This window comes from Rhinolophus hipposideros, assembly GCF_964194185.1.
Source record: "Rhinolophus hipposideros genome assembly, chromosome: 8".
Lineage (NCBI taxonomy): Eukaryota > Metazoa > Chordata > Mammalia > Chiroptera > Rhinolophidae > Rhinolophus > Rhinolophus hipposideros.
The window spans coordinates 18540190-18546878 of NC_138054.1; positions in this window are offsets into that span (position 1 = coordinate 18540190).

Below are 6689 nucleotides of genomic sequence, written 5' to 3' on the forward strand. Positions count from 1 at the left end.
ACGCTGCAGGAGTCAGCTAATGTTGTAATCATGAAAATACTGCATAATGAGGTCTCATGTCTAATGAAAACAAAACCCAGTCTGATTACTTATGACTTACATTTCAAATACAACTCTTGGAAAACTAAAGGTAACGTTCTTGCTGAAGTAGAAAAACTGCTTCCAACAGTTAACTATGCTAAACTTGAACCAAAATGTTCATTGTACCACATGGCAAATGACTCCAACATCGTGGATATGGATAACCTCAGGGCACCCATGCTGGGTTTTCATAACTTGCCGTGTTATTTCTAAAAGTTGACATACTTATAACTAAAGGGAATCAAAGCACAAAATGCATGTGTGTGTTTTTTATTTGGTAAAAGTACCTGCAGCACTAGGTGTGGCTGTAGCTCCAAAATTGAAGCTAGAACTTGCATTGTTATTGCTGTCGCCTCCTGCACCAGGCCCAGATGAGGTAACAGCTGCTCCCTTCCTGGAGGTGGCTGCCGATTTGCTCTCTGGAGAGAAGAGCAATAACTGAGATGTTATGGATGCTGATGAAGCACCAAAGGCCGACCTGCTCACAGTGCTGGCCTGTGCGAACCCAGGTGCAGCCACAGCTGCCCTGGAGGAGGACGTGGAACTGCCAAATAGGCAGCCAGGAGCTGAAGTGGCTGGGGGACCTGAGTCAGTGAAACTCTTGCTCAAGAAATTTAACTCGGGCTTTGCAGATCCTTGATCTTGACGAGAGAAATTAAGAAATGAACAAAAATCTTTAAGAAGGAATCGTAAGAGACAGTATTTTTTCCCATACTACAATCTAAGAATTCATAGAAAACAATTGTTTTCAACACAGATTCGTCAAATGGGCATCCATTCTATTAAATGTGGGTGTAATCACATACATCCATCTCTTCGTTTATGGCTTGCGGATTTTCTGTCTTACACAGGAAAACCTTCATCCGTCAGATTAATAAAAATAAACATACGTCTTAAAGGGAAACCTAACAAAATTCAAAGAATAAAATTGTACATGAGACATACAAACCCGAGAACGGATACAAACCACATCACTACTACACACTCACGGGAATCAGGACCTGTTCCTGAGCCAAATGCAGGCTGACCAGGCTGTAGTCCTAACACAGGAGGGTGGCCACCGCTTGATGCTCTCCCAGTAGCAGGTGGTATGGGCTGAGTACCAGTAGAAAATCCTGTTCCAGATGACGGAAATCCAAAGCCTGGAGGATTCGGCTGGCTGGCACCTTGATTTTGTCCAACCATTGGGGTCTGGTTCACACCAAATGATGGACTCATAAGTGGTGCTGAAGCTCCAGGGTTCATGATAAACGAGACCCCTAGAGGCCCAAAGAAACACTTAAATCACCACGACAGTTAAATTGAGATAAATAATTCTCAAGAAATCTCCATAAACTCAGAATCAAATTTTAAGCTTCATTTCAGACTCTTAGCTAGTGGAATAAATGCCACCAGCTTTGAATGATGATTCTAGGAATTGTAGGGATACAATTCTCTCTACCACTGCTTAATAAAAAAAACTCCATATAAACAAAACCTTCTATTAACAAGACTCCCAACCTTGGCAGTCAAACTTTTCAGATGAAGGAAATTTATTGAAGAAAACACTGACTTCTTATCAGAATTTTACACGCTGCAGGAGTCAGCTAATGTTGTAATCATGAAAATACTGCATAATGAGGTCTCATGTCTAATGAAAACAAAACCCAGTCTGATTACTTATGACTTACATTTCAAATACAACTCTTGGAAAACTAAAGGTAACGTTCTTGCTGAAGTAGAAAAACTGCTTCCAACAGTTAACTATGCTAAACTTGAACCAAAATGTTCATTGTACCACATGGCAAATGACTCCAACATCGTGGGTATGGATGACCTCAGGGCACCCATGCTGGGTTTTCATAACTTGCCGTGTTATTTCTAAAAGTTGACATACTTATAACTAAAGGGAATTAAAGCACAAAATGCATGTGTGTGTTTTTTATTTGGTAAAAGTACCTGCAGCACTGGGTGTGGCTGTAGCTCCAAAGTTGAAGCTAGAACTTGCATTGTTATTGCTGTCGCCTCCTGCACCAGGCCCAGATGAGGTAACAGCTGCTCCCTTCCTGGAGGTGGCTGCCGATTTGCTCTCTGGAGAGAAGAGCAATAACTGAGATGTTATGGATGCTGATGAAGCACCAAAGGCCAACCTGCTCACAGTGCTGGCCTGTGCGAACCCAGGTGCAGCCACAGCTGCCCTGGAGGAGGACGTGGAACTGCCAAATAGGCAGCCAGGAGCTGAAGTGGCTGGGGGACCTGAGTCAGTGAAACTCTTGCTCAAGAAATTTAACTCGGGCTTTGCAGATCCTTGATCTTGACGAGAGAAATTAAGAAATGAACAAAAATCTTTAAGAAGGAATCGTAAGAGACAGTATTTTTTCCCATACTACAATCTAAGAATTCATAGAAAACAATTGTTTTCAACACAGATTCGTCAAATGGGCATCCATTCTATTAAATGTGGGTGTAATCACATACATCCATCTCTTCGTTTATGGCTTGCGGATTTTCTGTCTTACACAGGAAAACCTTCATCCGTCAGATTAATAAAAATAAACATACGTCTTAAAGGGAAACCTAACAAAATTCAAAGAATAAAATTGTACATGAGACATACAAACCCGAGAACGGATACAAACCACATCACTACTACACACTCACGGGAATCAGGACCTGTTCCTGAGCCAAATGCAGGCTGACCAGGCTGTAGTCCTAACACAGGAGGGTGGCCACCGCTTGATGCTCTCCCAGTAGCAGGTGGTATGGGCTGAGTACCAGTAGAAAATCCTGTTCCAGATGACGGAAATCCAAAGCCTGGAGGATTCGGCTGGCTGGCACCTTGATTTTGTCCAACCATTGGGGTCTGGTTCACACCAAATGATGGACTCATAAGTGGTGCTGAAGCTCCAGGGTTCATGATAAACGAGACCCCTAGAGGCCCAAAGAAACACTTAAATCACCACGACAGTTAAATTGAGATAAATAATTCTCAAGAAATCTCCATAAACTCAGAATCAAATTTTAAGCTTCATTTCAGACTCTTAGCTAGTGGAATAAATGCCACCAGCTTTGAATGATGATTCTAGGAATTGTAGGGATACAATTCTCTCTACCACTGCTTAATAAAAAAAACTCCATATAAACAAAACCTTCTATTAACAAGACTCCCAACCTTGGCAGTCAAACTTTTCAGATGAAGGAAATTTATTGAAGAAAACACTGACTTCTTATCAGAATTTTACACGCTGCAGGAGTCAGCTAATGTTGTAATCATGAAAATACTGCATAATGAGGTCTCATGTCTAATGAAAACAAAACCCAGTCTGATTACTTATGACTTACATTTCAAATACAACTCTTGGAAAACTAAAGGTAACGTTCTTGCTGAAGTAGAAAAACTGCTTCCAACAGTTAACTATGCTAAACTTGAACCAAAATGTTCATTGTACCACATGGCAAATGACTCCAACATCGTGGGTATGGATGACCTCAGGGCACCCATGCTGGGTTTTCATAACTTGCCGTGTTATTTCTAAAAGTTGACATACTTATAACTAAAGGGAATTAAAGCACAAAATGCATGTGTGTGTTTTTTATTTGGTAAAAGTACCTGCAGCACTGGGTGTGGCTGTAGCTCCAAAGTTGAAGCTAGAACTTGCATTGTTATTGCTGTCGCCTCCTGCACCAGGCCCAGATGAGGTAACAGCTGCTCCCTTCCTGGAGGTGGCTGCCGATTTGCTCTCTGGAGAGAAGAGCAATAACTGAGATGTTATGGATGCTGATGAAGCACCAAAGGCCAACCTGCTCACAGTGCTGGCCTGTGCGAACCCAGGTGCAGCCACAGCTGCCCTGGAGGAGGACGTGGAACTGCCAAATAGGCAGCCAGGAGCTGAAGTGGCTGGGGGACCTGAGTCAGTGAAACTCTTGCTCAAGAAATTTAACTCGGGCTTTGCAGATCCTTGATCTTGACGAGAGAAATTAAGAAATGAACAAAAATCTTTAAGAAGGAATCGTAAGAGACAGCATTTCTTCCCATACTACAATCTAAGAATTCATTGAAAACAATTGTTTTCAACACAGATTCGTCAAATGGGCATCCATTCTATTAAATGTGGGTGTAATCACATACATCATTCTCTTCGTTTATGGCTTGCGGATTTTCTGTCTTACACAGGAAAACCTTCACCCGTCAGATTAATAAAAATAAACATACGTCTTAAAGGGAAACCTAACAAAATTCAAAGACTAAAATTGTACATGAGACATACAAACCCGAGAACGGATACAAACCACATCACTACTACACACTCACGGGAATCAGGAGCTGTTCCTGAGCCAAATGCAGGCTGACCAGGCTGTAGTCCTAACACAGGAGGGTGGCCACCGCTTGATGCTCTCCCAGTAGCAGGTGGTATGGGCTGAGTACCAGTAGAAAATCCTGTTCCAGATGACGGAAATCTAAAGCCTGGAGGATTCGGCTGGCTGGCACCTTGATTTTGTCCAACCATTGGGGTCTGGTTCACACCAAATGATGGACTCATAAGTGGTGCTGAAGCTCCAGGGTTCATGATAAACGAGACCCCTAGAGGCCCAAAGAAACACTTAAATCACCACGACAGTTAAATTGAGATAAATAATTCTCAAGAAATCTCCATAAACTCAGAATCAAATTTTAAGCTTCATTTCAAACTCTTAGCTAGTGGAATAAATGCCACCAGCTTTGAATGATTATTCTAGCAATTGTAGGGATACAATTCTCTCTACCACTGCTTAATAAAAAAAACTCCATATAAACAAAACCTTCTATTAACAAGACTCCCAACCTTGGCAGTCAAACTTTTCAGATGAAGGAAATTTATTGAAGAAAACACTGACTTCTTATCAGAATTTTACACGCTGCAGGAGTCAGCTAATGTTGTAATCATGAAAATACTGCATAATGAGGTCTCATGTCTAATGAAAACAAAACCCAGTCTGATTACTTATGACTTACATTTCAAATACAACTCTTGGTAAACTAAAGGTAACGTTCTTGCTGAAGTAGAAAAACTGCTTCCAACAGTTAACTATCCTAAACTTGAACCAAAATGTTCATTGTACCACATGGCAAATGACTCCAACATCGTGGGTATGGATGACCTCAGGGCACCCATGCTGGGTTTTCATAACTTGCCGTGTTATTTCTAAAAGTTGACATACTTATAACTAAAGGGAATCAAAGCACAAAATGCATGTGTGTGTTTTTTATTTGGTAAAAGTACCTGCAGCACTAGGTATGGCTGTAGCTCCAAAGTTGAAGCTAGAACTTGCATTGTTATTGCTGTCGCCTCCTGCACCAGGCCCAGATGAGGTAACAGCTGCTCCCTTCCTGGAGGTGCCTGCCGATTTGCTCTCTGGAGAGAAGAGCAATAACTGAGATGTTATGGATGCTGATGAAGCACCAAAGGCCAACCTGCTCACAGTGCTGGCCTGTGCGAACCCAGGTGCAGCCACAGCTGCCCTGGAGGAGGACGTGGAACTGCCAAATAGGCAGCCAGGAGCTGAAGTGGCTGGGGGACCTGAGTCAGTGGAACTCTTCCTCAAGAAATTTAAATCGGGCTTTGCAGATCCTTGATCTGGACGACAGAAATTAAGCAATGAACAAAAATCTTTAAGAAGGAATCATAAGAGACAGCATTTTTTCCCATACTACAATCTAAGAATTCATAGAAAACAATTGTTTTCAACACAGATTCGTCAAATGGGCATCCATTCTATTAAATGTGGGTGTAATCACATACATCCATCTCTTCGTTTATGGCTTGGAGATTTTCTGTCTTACACAGGAAAACCTTCATCCGTCAGATTAATAAAAATAAACATACGTCTTAAAGGGAAACCTAACAAAATTCAAAGAATAAAATTGTACATGAGACATACAAACCCGAGAACGGATACAAACCACATCACTACTACACACTCACGGGAATCAGGAGCCGTTCCTGAGCCAAATGCAGGCTGACCAGGCTGTAGTCCTAACACAGGAGGGTGGCCACCGCTTGATGCTCTCCCAGTAGCAGATGGTATGGGCTGAGTACCAGTAGAAAATCCTGTTCCAGATGACGGAAATCCAAAGCCTGGAGGATTCGGCTGGCTGGCACCTTGATTTTGTCCAACCATTGGGGTCTGGTTCACACCAAATGATGGACTCATAAGTGGTGCTGAAGCTCCAGGGTTCATGATAAACGAGACCCCTAGAGGCCCAAAGAAACACTTAAATCACCACGACAGTTAAATTGAGATAAATAATTCTCAAGAAATCTCCATAAACTCAGAATCAAATTTCAAGCTTCATTTCAGACTCTTAGCTAGTGGAATAAATGCCACCAGCTTTGAATGATGATTCTAGGAATTGTAGGGATACAATTCTCTCTACCACTGCTTAATAAAAAAAACTCCATATAAACAAAACCTTCTATTAACAAGACTCCCAACCTTGGCAGTCAAACTTTTCAGATGAAGGAAATTTATTGAAGAAAACACTGACTTCTTATCAGAATTTTACACGCTGCAGGAGTCAGCTAATGTTGTAATCATGAAAATACTGCATAATGAGGTCTCATGTCTAATGAAAACACAACCCAGTCTGA